The sequence below is a fragment of the Rattus norvegicus genome, chromosome 18 (genome assembly GCF_021556685.1).
Source record: "Rattus norvegicus strain SHRSP/BbbUtx chromosome 18, alternate assembly SHRSP_T2T, whole genome shotgun sequence".
Taxonomy (NCBI): domain Eukaryota; kingdom Metazoa; phylum Chordata; class Mammalia; order Rodentia; family Muridae; genus Rattus; species Rattus norvegicus.
Genome location: NC_141551.1, coordinates 31859873 through 31873803, shown reverse-complemented (window position 1 = coordinate 31873803; position 13931 = coordinate 31859873). Strand labels below are relative to the sequence as shown.

Genomic DNA, 13931 nt, shown 5'->3' with positions numbered 1-13931 from the left:
GGCCCTCAGTTGTCCTCTCTGACATCTGGGTTGAGTGAGCTCTTAGCACAGATTTATCATGGCCCTCAGTTGTCCTCTCTGACATCTGGGTTGAGTGAGCTCTTAGCACAGATTTATCACTAACACCCGTTGTAATGTTGTGTACGAATGTCATGTGTCTCCGTTGTGATTTTGGCGTGTTTATCATCAGCTCCTTTTTCTTTTTTTTTCTTTTTTTAAAGTTGGCCCATGGCTATATTTTATATATATATATATATATATATATATATATATATATATATATATATATATATATATATATATAGAACAAGGCAAAGATAGAAAAGGAAAATGTGAATAATGTACTTTTATTTTCCATGCCTGTCAGTAAGAATTATGCTTTGAAGTTTCAGTAAGAATTGGAGCTGTGAAGAGCAAATCATAAAGTGAATTTTCAATGTTACCAACAGTAGCATGTAACAATATAGCATGTGCCATATAATATTTGCCTCTACAATTTTATATCTCTGCTTATTCAGTATTGAGGTTGGCCACCTCACTTCTACTGCTTACAGAGCAAAGTCTGAGATTCAAAAGATTAACATAAAAGGGGCACCCACGCATGTTTGCATTATTTCTTTGAAGAATGATATTTTGGAGATCACAGAAGCTAATTTTTTTTAAGTTTTGGTTTTGATTTTGATTTTTCAAGATAGAGTTTCTCTGACTCTGAAGATCTGACTCTTCTGGACTCACTTTGTAGACCAGGCTGGCCTGGAACTTAGAGAGTCCACCTGCCTCTACCTCCTGAGTGCTTCACTTAAAGACATGCACCACCAAGCCTGGCAGAAGCTCGTCATACGCCTCATATATTTACTAAATTCTTCTAGTCATCATCTCAAGAGAAGTCTGTAGGTTGCACTGGGTATATATTGGCAAGGTGTGGCCTCACGAGCATAAGGACATGAGTTGTGATTATTCCTATAAACCATGTGAGACAAAAAAAAAAAAAAGCAGAGCATGGAATGCTGTGTCTGTGACCACAGCCTTGAGAAAGACACAGGAGGAGCCTGAAAGCTCCTTGGCCAACCAGGCCAGCAGAATGATAGTGAGAGATGATGCTAATTTAAAAAGTAAAAAAGGAGAAGCAATTTAGGAAAAACACACCATATGACTTTAGATATCTACAGGGTGCACACACATGTGCACATATACACACACCACATAATTGTTCACACGCACTAAAATGGGGAGAGAAAAATATCTGTACTCTCTTCCATCTCTCAGCAGCAGAAAATGTGGGCGTGCAGTCACGAGGGTGGCAATATCCTCTTTGTCGGCGTTTCAGGGTTAAGGTAATAATGTCACAATGAGTCTATCTACACTGACTCCAGCAGATGATTTCCTCGGCTCAGCTGACACTAGGGGCTTCTACTGTGCCAAGTACTGCCTTCGGCGTGGAGTTACAGAGATGCCTCTGCTGCAGTGGAAGGGCGCTGCAGACTCAAATCGAAGACCACGAGGCACTAAGGAAGGAGCAATTTATATTACCTGCAAAGAAAGAAAATCTCTTTTAGAAGAAAGGACATTTGAAACAGATCTTGGAGGAAAAGGAGGGAGGGTCGGTAATTCTGTTTTTAACAGTGCAACGTGGCACAAAACTTCTGAAAGGAAGTCTAGAGCTGCTGCTGCAATTGGGAGAGTATGGCAAGAGCAAAAGGTCAGCTACATAGAGCAATGGTTGCCATGAGCCTCGCTGCCTAAGTTAAGACCCTGCATCCTCAGAGAGTAAGTACATCCGGTCACCCAGGAATGTGTCATCAACAACTCTTAAAAAGTCTGCCAAGGACCCTAGGCTGTCTTTTTAAGGAGAAGATGACAGCAGAGACTTTTTGTCACTTCCTGGCTCTGAGATGATGTTCAAAGGTTAATCTTACAGAGAATGTGGAGGAAACAACATGTCCCTCAAATCTTTTTATAAAGATAAAAGAGAGGCATATGAAAAGGGCCCAAAATCCAGACGAAGGGCAGCACAATGGTGGTGGTACTAGGCATGGGAGGAATATTGGGTGTGCTTGATCTCAGTGCTGCCCTAGGAAGGTGGAGCCTCCCAAGAGGTGTACAAGAACAATGTGATCTCAACTAACCTGGCTCTGACCCAGGGGACTTCCTGCACATCTGCACTTCCCCTGCCGTTGTTCCTGTGGCTCAGGTGGTGTTGGCAGCTGCTCCAACTGCTGCCCTGGGTGCCCAGTACTGCTGCAGTGAACCAGGCAATGGTCTATTAAACCAAACCTCAACTAGAAAACATCAGACCAACTAACCCAACAACAAGGCTTCCGCCATGCTCCTCCTCCTCTCTCTGCTTGGCCCCAGTTTTCATCACATCTCATCATTTGCTTCTCTTTGCACTTGGGTTTCCTTTGCCCACTTCTGCCTCTTTCCCCATCCCTCCCTCACCTGTCGTTCCTGCCTTACAGCCTTCCTCCTCCTCTAGTCCTGGCATTTACACGTTGTGTGATAGATACTATCAGATCTGAGAGCTCAGAGGCTGCCCAGTTTCTGGGCAAGCCACTTTGTCCCCCAAGGACCTGGTTTCCTCATCTGTAGCCTTAAAGAGGTTGGACCAGAATGAGCTTGCAGCGTTCTTTCTGCCCGAGTGTCCCATCCTGTTACCTTCTGTTGTGTTTGTCTTTTGTGCCTGCTTTTCCTGTTCTAGCTGACTCATTGCCCACCTGCCTCTCTCATCTGCCTCCCTACCCCACTGCTCAGTCCATGATGCCAGCATCTCCTCCAATGTCCATGTATTAGCTTGTGGCTGCTGCTGGCTTTCCCTCTTCTGTTCTTATCTTTGCCCAATATGCTACCCACACAGAAGGCAAAGCAGCTTTGGAAAATATAGATGAGATTGTTTACTCTCCAGCTGAATTCCCCCACACTGCTCCACAGGCGCTGCTGTCTTGTTAGCCTGCTTATTTCCTTCTGAGTGACCACTGTCTGTGCTAACCTATCTTTATTTAGCAGGCCCTTGCTTAACGTGCACACCATTTATGGTTTATCTTCCCCACCGGATGTGGCTCCATGAGGGAGGGGAGTTTGATCGCTGGTTCCCACTATGTCCTCACTAGCAGGCCAAGCTTGGCATATTGTAGTTTTTTAAATAACTCCTGGGCAAACATCACTTCAGCACAGAACCCCTCTCTGCCCTGTGGGAAACTGCTGTCTTCCATCTGAAAGCTCCACACTTGGAAATGTTTCTATCTGGGGGACTCTCCCAACCCCTTTCCTTCAGCTTTGAGACACTCCCTTTCCATTTCTTCCACCACCCATATTCTACTCTCTCTCTCACGGAATATGGTGCAGAGGAACTAGAAAGCTAGCTTTTCTTCCATTTCAGTCCATACAGATATTGGGTAATGTGTAGCAGCCCTTGCACTGTAGTCTAGAAGGCTGACATACAATGTCAAGAAGTAAACTTCAAGAACTTTATTAAAGTCTTCAAGAACCCACGCTTGTTTCTGAGGACAATGCTATAAATGTTTATTTTCTTATAAAGCAAATCTTTTCAACAGGTGATGTTAAGATATTTGATTTCTAGATAACAAGTCTGAACCCAGAGGGATCTTATGGTTGGGGTGAAGCCACAGAGAGAACAGGGATCAAATGAGAGCAATGTAAAACTAAACCAAGTGACTTAGCACAGCGCTGCCATTTTATTGACTGCCTTCTTCTGCTAGAGTTAGGCCTATTTGCTGGTGGCCTAAATTCCCATATTTATGGACCACAGGGCACTCAGGAAACCTGTACTCCATCTCAAACTAAGTTTCAAGACTGTAAAAGAAAATGTACACGACTACAAAAGGTTCAAATATACTGAATATAGTTACCAGGGTAGAAAACTGTCATGGAGGAAGTTACTTGCGTCTTTACTACATTAAGTGGAAAGAGCTGAGGTGTCTAATATCTAAAATTCAACTCTGAAGTGTGATGTGGAAATGACCAGATAGGATAAGACTTTTTGTTGGTTATGAATCATAAGCATTACCTAAACCTTCATAGCTGAAGAGAAAGTTAAAGTTCACAGAGAGGTTGGTAGTGATGGAATTTTCCTCCTCCAAATCTGTGGGTCCCCTGAATTTTATCTACAGCATCCCTGGACTCCAATAGTAAATCCTCTGTGGGAGTATCCCTAGTCTGCTTAGCAATGGCGGCTGCTTGCTGAGGGGGACACTGAAGGGGTTCATGTTTATTTGCTGTACAATTTCTGGTTGTTATTTTAATACTGATGCTTTTTCACATAAAGAGAAAAATTATGAAAAGAAAAGCATAACTTGTTAGCTATATGAGTAGGTTGTTGATGATGATGTCCAAGTTAAAGCAATCAATACACTCACAAAATCCAAATCTTTAAAGGTCTGAAGGAACAGTGTCTTTTAACAAAAATGTACAGCATATGACTCCCTATTTTCTCATTTGATTGTTCTATTTAATGATATGCCTACATGATAATAAAATATTCATGGTTGAGAGCTGTCTGTCTTTCTGTGCCTCAGAGCCTATGGTAAGCATCAATTCCAGCTATTTAACTAGGCCATTGTTGATGGATGTGTAAGTTTTTTCTGGATGGCTTGTTAGTTTGAAAATAAAGGAGAAACAAAATTATTTATGTTTATGGTAGACATTACAGGTACTCACACAGAGTGAACTTAAAATCATACAAAAATCATACAACCCAAACAGAAGCATGCAGCGTGACATGTTCTTCTAGTGTTCTAACACGTGTTGAGGACTCAAAGAAAGAATAATTGAAGGTAAGAAAGACAGATGCACCCTGTTTCAGAATTCATTGCAGAGAAAGCTGAGAATTAAGCAAATTGTTGATTCGTTTGTTTGTGGCAGCTTTGGAACAGGTATTTGGATTAAGGGTACCCTGGTTCAAGGAACAATGTCATCATTGGTCCTTGGAATGCTGCTCTTTTTGATGTATATAGTCCTATTCAGCTCTGTTTCTGATTTTCTCTCCAATTATTCTAACTGAATGTTATTAATTTTTATATTGTCTTCACATATAAAGTGGATATAACACTATCTTTATGTGTGGTGGTATCTTAGCCTTATACAAATTGTGTTGGCTTCTGACTTGTTCAGTTTATTCTTTTACCACTACTGTTTTATGATCCCTCCACTCCACATAAGTGGCTAATCCATTGCCTCTAATTGCTGAGTGGTCACAGTCTTGCCACAGTATCTCTCATCTTTCTCAATAATGGACAACCAGGTTTCCCTTCCAATCATTGCCACCACAAATAAGACTATTTTCACACCCCTAAATATGATCCCTTATCGATGTGTTTGAGAATACATCTTTTGTTGTACATTCATAGTAGAGTTACTGAATGATAGGAGTATACAGACTTGGTTTGACTAAATTGTTCCAAGTGACTTCCCTGAATGTCTGCTCAGTCAGCAATACCTAAGGAGGTCAGGGTTTCCAACACCACCGGCTTTGAAAGTGGCCTGAGCTTAACTTTTTCCAGTTAACTAATACATCATAACCAAGCATGGGTGAGCATGATTTCCATGCTTGCAGTCTTTCTAGCACCTTTCTGGGGTGATCTATTTATATTTTTGTTCATTTGTGGGGGTGTCTGGGGTTGTTATCTTGATGGTATATAAGATTTTTCTGATATAGCATTAGTCAGAAATATCTTGCCAATTTTGGATTGACAAGTACTTTCCCACTTACCATCTAGGTATTTTTGTTACCCTTCATTAAACAGAAATTATCACCTTTAAGATAAACATAGTAATCTTTTAAAGAACTTTCTCACAGTACCTCTGACATTTTGTTCAATAAGCACTTTCATACCTTAAGCAACAAAGATACTCTTCTAGATTTTCTTCTATTACATGGCCAGGGCTAGGAAGTCTGTGGCTGGCATAAAAACTATGTCAAAAGCAACTTGAGCAGGACAGAGTTTATTCCAGCTATAGGTCCACATCACTGAGGGAAGTCAGAGCAAGAACTCAAGGCTAGGAGGACCCTGGAAGAAGGAGCTGATGCTGAGGCCTTGGAAGAGCGCTGGTTAGTCTCTTGCTCCTGTAAGTAGCGGTTAAGTACTTTCTTATTTCAAGAGGGAGGAAGTAGAGTGTAATCAAAGCAAAGCAAAACTCAAGCTTCAGTGGTGTTAAAAGGCTCAGTGTTTAATGGCTGAGTCATACTCATTATCCTCTGAGCTCCAAAGAGCTCCATTTCTCCAGCTCTGCCACCCATAACTACTGCTGTCCCCGATGGTCACCCAATAGTGCTGGGCCTCTGCTGCAACCAAGCTACACTGTCTGTTGCCAAGAGCTTCTCTTGAGAGCTCTTTAGGGACTTTGACCCTGTCCAAGTGTATCAAGCCTAGACTTCTCTCCATGACATGTTCAATCCTGGGTTTTGTACTTCTCTGAGCCTTCATGTTAACCAATGGCTTGTCCAACCTTTCATAGTGCCAAGCCTCAGCTGTGCTCCTCAACCCCTTTATGCCTTCAAAACCAGTACCACCTGGAGACTTTTACACTGTATCAAGATCAGCTGTCCACACAAGGTACAGCCTTGACTCCATCCGGACCTTAGCTTCTGTGCACTAACCCTCAGAAAACAATTCCCAGATAATTTCACCGCAAAGAAGTTTGTCTCTTCTTAATCACAGATGCTTCTCAGTACCAGCTGACCACTGTCCATTGTCCCAGCAAGGCAAAGATTTCACTTTAGTAGTTCTTAGTTCAGATCATTGCACAATGGCCCTAGTAGCACCTCTGCATCCCTCTGAAGCTGAATGAAGACAGGGCCTCCGCTCTCTACACTGCCTCCTCTCTCTACATTGCCTCCACTCTCTACGTTGTCTCCACTCTCTACATTGCCTCCGTTCTCTACATTGCCTCCACTCTCTAATTGCCTCCACTCTCTACATTGCCTCCACTCTCTACATTGCCTCCACTCTCTACATTGCCTCCACTCTCTACATTGCCTCCACTCTCTACATTGCCTCCGCTCTCTACATTGCTTTCAACATTGACACCACTGAATATGTCCTTAAGCTCTGATCATTCAATGGCTTTTGTAGCACAAGGTTCAAATACTATTGTAATCCTCTCCAAAACATATGTCCAGGTCTGTCATAGCCAGTACCTCATGATTTTGGCATCAATTTCTGTCTTAGTTCAGGTTTCCACTACTATGATAAAACACACAGAGTAAAAACAGCTTGAGAAGGAAAGGGTTTCTTTAAGCTAACACTTCCATATCACAGCCCATTATAAAAGGAAGTCAGGACAGAAACTCAAACAAGGCAGGAACCTGGAGGCAGGAACCAAAGCAAAGGCCATGGAAGAATGCTGCTTACTGGTTTGCTCCTCATGACTTGCTCAGCCTGCTTTCTTACAGCACCCAAAGTGGGTTCTTACAGCACCACAGTGGGATGGGCACAGTTAATCAATAATCATTAATCAAAAAAAATCCCACAAACTTGCCCACAAGTGTAGGTTCCTTCACAACAGAGGTTCCCCTCTTCCCAAATGATCCAAGCTAATGTCAAGTTGACAACCCTAGCCAGCATATATGTTTATCATATTGTATGTTTAGCATATATATTTAAGATATTCCCCTATAGATTTAAATCCATTTAGAGTCTATCTCTACACACAGCATTAGGAAGAAATCCAGTCTTATTTTTCTCTAGACAGAATGGAAGATTTGGATACATACATTTAAAAGAAGCACAATATCCCTCCCAGAAGAGATGGGAAAGAGGCAGGAAACAGACTCTTGAGACTCAACAGAAAATGCCACAAGCAAATCCAGAGACTCCAGCTTATCCACACTCCAAGGTACTTGTCCACATGAAGCCTATAAGGAAATACAGAAAAGACTGCCATGAATATAAATAAAGCTGTCTGAAAGAGAAATACCCCAACAGAACATAAATTCTCCTCTCAATGTGAATTGAAAATATAACATATATATCAGGACCTTCCCAATTGGGAGACAGAGTTTGCCCAGTATAGAGAAAGGAGATATCAGAGAAGTGAAGCCAGCACAGGCTTCCAGACAGCTGGGACTTGTTGGTACTAAAGGTGGACCAGTTTCCATTTCTGACCTTTAAAGATGGAAATCAACCCGTTTAGGAAAGGCAATTGTTCCCCATCATCTGTGTCTCAGCATCTTCTATTTCCAGTTTATTGTCAACTGAGTACAGCTGATCCAAGTGCCTAAAATAAACACAGAAATGTCAAAAGTCCATGGAAAATAATATAAACAAATTATCAGCAGATGCTTAGCTTCCAGATCTCTCTCTCTCTCTCTCTCTCTCTCTCTCTCTCTCTCTCTCTCTCTCTCTCTCTCACACACACACACACACACACACACACACACACACACACACATTTTCAATGTATGTATATTTGTATATGTGTTTGCATGTGTGCTCATGGGTACAAGGGTGTACATGTCTGTGGAGGTCAGAGGACAGCCACAGGTGTGGTTTCTTGGGGGCTCAACACTTTTGCTCTGTAAGACAAGCAGACAGGGTAGCTCACTGACCTGGATTTGCCAAGTCCACTAGGCTGGCTGGCCAAGGAACAACAGGGATCCAGCCATCTCCATCTCCCGAGACCTGGGATTACCAGCACTTGCCACCACTCCTGGCCTTTTGATGTGTGTTCTGGAAATCAAACTCGCATCTTCCTATTTGTACGGCAAGCACTTTAGCGATAAGCTGTGCCCCCAGCCAGTATTGTGTTCTTATGTCTTTTCATCTCCATTTTATGACTGAGGAAACCAAGGTTTACAAACAACAACTAAACCACTGTAGCCTAGTATATGCAAAAATAAGAATGAGGATTTGAGCCCAGGATGAATCCTAGGGTTTAACCCAAGGGCCCTGGGTCTGTGCCGCATTGCCCACAGGAAATTGTAGGCAGAGGTTTATACCATAGAGTGTTTTATTTGGGAAGTTGTGTCTCTATTTTTGCAAGAATATACCTCAATACACCCCTCTGTATATTTCAAAGTTGGGGATACTTCACATTGCTCAGTATGTAGAGAAGCTGGAGAATGCGTTTCAGTGGGAAGACCCCCTATTCTGAAGGGACTCACGTGAAAGGGGGTGGCAGGGACATTAAAGATGGGGTTTTAAACTCTTACTGCATTAAAAAAAAAGTATTCAAGGCAAAACCAAGAGCCAAATAATGTCCCTATGACCTTTACTTCCTGTCTGCCTTTTCTTCCCACTGGGCAATCAATGCTTTTGACTGGTCAAGAAATATGAACCATTTCTACTGATTTAAAAAGAAAAAATAGCGTTTTCTCTCCCTTTCCCTTAAGATTTTCTGTTTCACTTTTTTTCTTGCCTGTGACCTATGGTCTTAGAGCCATTTAATCTGTAATGCATACTCCCAACTACAGTAAAGCCACAAAAGAACTTGAAAGGCCAACTGACAAGCTAATTCACAAGAAATGTGATCATAGACACAGACAAGCACATGCACATATACACAGGCACACACGCACACACACACACACACACACACACACACACACACACACACACACGCACATGACCCTCAAGTGCTGAGAAAAATGTACAGCAACTAATGCATCCTACACTGCTGGAGAGAATTCAAATTGGAACAGATGTTTTGAAAAAGAATTTGATAAATTCTTATATGAAGATTTATTATATGACCCAACAATAACCTTCTTTACCCAAATTTAAGTGAATATTTATGCTCACAAAAAAATCGTAGGCAAAGGTCTATAGCATTCTTATTTATAATGACCTCCCAATTGGGAAAATCCCAAGAGAACTGTAGAATTAATAAATCACTTTCAGTGATCAATCGCTTTCTCAATTATAAATTATAAAAATTTCCCTGACAATGAATGACATTATACATCGACCTGTTTCACGTGTGCAGAGCCATTGGTGGGCATCAGCAATGTTTATTTTAAAGTGGAAAGATAGGATAGAATGTAGGAGGGGACGACAGGGGACCAGCAACTGAACTGTTGGCTCTTGCAATGTATTCACCAAAAAGGTGGCATGGCGCTTGGCCATGGCGTCAATATATTTCTCTTGAGCCAAAAAGACAGGTTACCACTGCACCCCATCCTTAACACACACACGCAGCAAGCTCCTGGGTTGCTTAGGTACAGCATTAGGTCTCCTACAACACTACATGAGGAAGTCATTCCTTTCCAACCTCTTTCATTGCTGACTTCATCAGACAGGAAGTCTGGGTTTCAAGTTATTAAGCTTTTAACATTAGATCATGTTAACCTTTGCCGAAAATGAACAGGGGACAAGCTTAGGTCCTTAGGTAGACACTTCCTAAAGCAACTTCACTTTTTTACATTTGTTTATACAAGGGTGTTGCTCAATTAAACTAATAATGTCAGGCTTTCTTTCAAATAACTGTTCAAACTAAAAGTTAGATGGTTAAATAATCAAAATATTAAGCAACTAGGCTACTAATAAGGATAATATAACTTGCTGTTGACAATTTAACAAAAATCACAGTCATAATATTAAAATGACCAACGCTTGGGGAATACAGTTACAATCAAAAGAGTCATAGCTGTTCTTTCTATAGGTGACATGGTGTCATGGCCTTAATTCTGAAGTCCCTTGGTAAATGTATTGGTTCATTTCTTTATATTTATGAAATATTTACTCAATGTTTGGCATAAGACTTAACCTTCCATAATCTATAAATTTATTTGGAACCATCCCAATTATTTACTCACACTCATACTGTCTCACTGGTTGACAGTCCCACCTTCATGTGAAATGCTCCCAGACATACTTGGTCACAACATCCACAACAAGCAGTGCTGCCTGTCCTAATGCACTGAGGGAAAAGAACCTTGCCTTTGTTTGGAAGAAGGCCTCTTCCAAGTAGCTTCCTCCTGCAGTTTTTACTGAGAAAGTCAGTTCAACTTCCTGTCTGGCTTCCTCTAAATGGACTTTTCAATACCTTCTCCTTACCTTTTTTGTAGTCCTCCCAGGAACCTGCCTGCAAACTTCCATCTATACTTGTTTGAGCTGCATTTGCAAGAGCATTTGTGAGCCTTTCCTCTTTGGTGAATCTTCTACCTTACTTTTCTTCTCTTTCAAAACTGACAGTTGATTTAAAAAATATCTTTCTGATACATTCTCCCTGTGCCCCTCTCACCTCTGGAAATACCAAATGGATTTCTGGATCAGCAAAATACAAGATTCAGAAAATGAATACTAGAAAAAATAGAAATTCTGTGTATCCTTTCACCTCTCTGGAGTAATACATTGTATAGGTGGATAGCAATTATATTACTAGTAGCATCTTATCAATAAATGTATGAATGCAGCATATTTATCAATCATTCATTCTTTGCAGAAAAGTGACAAAAAAAGCATAGATTCTGTTTCAGACTAAGAATGATTTTATGATCAAATATAAGTTGCCATTGATACAAAATAGGATATACCATTGGGTATATATAACCAAATATTGTCAATTTTTCACATATAGCACCAACATATAACTTGTTGGTAATCTTAGCTCTAGATGCAATGAAATAATAATTATCAATTTTTTCCTGAGTGAATAAATAAAGAACAGAGCTAGGGAGAAAAGTCTCTGGACAGCTTAATTGCAATGCTATGAATTCAGTATTTTGGTAGATCCAGAAAATAATGAAACATGAAGAATGAGAAGACCTATAATGGATGTTTTTAAGACTTTGATGAAGAGAATCCAGAAGTGAAAAACAGTATATTTAAAAAGCTTTGGAATTTTAGAACCAGGTAAATTAAATTATTTAGTGTCTAAAGAGCTATTGCAATGAGAAACAGTATCACAAATGCTGTGGTGGTTTGCTCATGTTTACTACCATGGAAGCGATGTGTGGGAAACATACGCATGGTCTCTAGGTTAGAAATGGACCAACCCAAATTTGATTGTTCATAGTTATTAGAGTCATTTAGAACTGACAAACTTTACAACTTTAGAGGCATTTAAAATTGAGGATTTTCTCCCATCCAACTTTGCTACCAAGTTATGAAAAAATTTACAGACCCAAATCTTCCACACTAAGAAGCTTTTCTCTGGCTTTGTGTGTGTGGTCATCATACACACACACACACACACACACACACACACACACACACACGTCCATTGTTGATGTCTAGAACAGCACAGTATCCTCTCTCACGATGGCATGAGCCAGCCACTTCTGTCACTTCTCCATTCTCTTTGGGCAGAAAGACTTGAGTAACTCCAAAATGAAGGCCAAGACACCATGTCACCTGTACAACATCCATGGCTCCTTTGGTTGTGACTATAGTTCTCAATTTGGTTGTTTTAACATTATGACTGTGATTTTTGTCAAATTATCAACAGCAAGTTATATTTTCCTTATTTGTAATAGAATTGCTTAATATTTCAATTCTTTTGACCACTGCGTCTTTTAACTAAAAGTTACCCAAAGGAAGCCTGACCTTATTAGTTTCATTGTGCTATAGCCCTATATAAACAAATGTAAAACGTGAAGTTGCTTTAGGAAGTGTCTACTAAGGTCCTAAGCTTATCCCCTGTCCATTTTGGGCAAAGGTTGACATGATCTAATGTTAAAAGCTTAATAACTCAAAAGCCAGACTTTCTGTTTGATGAAGTCAGCAATGAAAGAGGTTGAAAGGAAGTCATTTCTTCAGCTAGTAATGAGGAGATCTAATACTATGCCGAAGGACACCAAGAGCTTGCATGTTTATGTTAAGGGGGGTCCTTTTTTCTGGTAACAGGGACTGTGTGAGGCTTAGGAGGAGTACATTGATGCCACAGTCAAGTGCCACAACACCTTTTCGGTGACTATACTGCAATAGTTAGTATGTCATAGTTCTTAGTCCCCAAAAAGCCCCTCTCCTTTGTGCACCTAACACTTCAATTTCCACATTAAAAAAGACATTCATGGACAGTTTGCGGAGCAATTTATTGTATAATGTAATTCAATCTTAAGAACTTTTTTAATATAATTTATAATTGAGAAAAACAATTGATCACTGAAATGAATTCGCCAGAGAAGGGCTATCTCCTGGGTTGGAGTTTCAGCACTCAGATATAAATAGAAATAAGGAAATTTTTTCAGCTAATTAAGCCAAACAGACAAAACAAACGATATTTACCTCAATTATCTGAATTCTGGCTCACCACTATTAACATTTGGCTCAGAAAATCTAGTCTTCTCTTTTCTAGGAACAGTTGTGTTTTGTTTTGGCTTGGGTTATCTGGCGTTTTGCCTGAGTTCTCTCATCAGTGACTGCCACAGTACGGTTTTTCAAAGAAGCATTTCATAAGCACAGTCTAAGGAAAGGAAAAGAAGGAAGGGAGGGAACTGAGTGAGGAACAGAGGGAACAGTCAGGAGGGAAGGGGGTGGAGAATGGTTCTCAGTGAGTATCCACCTAAGAGTTGATCTGAGCCAAAGGATTGATACTAAGCCTTGTCTCATTCAGGTTCTTCCTGCCCTGTAGATAGCTGAATTCATATTTCCCTCTACCCCTGAGTGGAATTTACAGTGTTCTCCATGCCCTTCTAAGAGGACTGTAATACAATCTGATGAGAACATGTTCCCAGAAGCGCTGTACTCATAAGCACATTACTTCAAATGAGGTATTGCTCATTCTTGGACATCCAGTAGGAGGTTCTGACCTAGTAGGAAGTCACAGCACTCTGGGATTCCACAGAGTCACGTTTATGTTCAGCTTGATCCTTTCTAGTCTCCATGCCTTGTACTGGTGAGTGCGAGTATTCAGAAACATCCTTCTCGGTCCCCATTTATCTCCTAATGTCACCCAGCCAGCCCCTCTGATGGAGCTTAACCCTCTGATTGGGTTTAAGATCATTTGGTTCCATTATTTAAATCCAAATATTGACC

The 13931-nt window shown here is 40.7% G+C and overlaps 1 long non-coding RNA gene across 2 annotated transcripts in view; it reads right to left on the bottom strand.

The window, feature by feature from the left end:
* Positions 1–328: 328 nt before the first annotated feature.
* LOC147999751 (uncharacterized) overlaps positions 329–13931 on the bottom strand; it is a 50631-nt gene continuing 37028 nt past the window's right edge. The window contains exons 2-4 of one of the 2 annotated variants that reach the window (XR_015642927.1): positions 8121–8232; positions 7730–7870; positions 329–1530 (exon numbers count right to left, since the gene is read on the bottom strand). This is a non-coding gene — a long non-coding RNA (uncharacterized LOC147999751). The remainder of the gene's footprint in view (positions 1531–7729; positions 7871–8120; positions 8233–13931) is intronic. The other variant, XR_015642926.1, reaches the window with a different exon arrangement.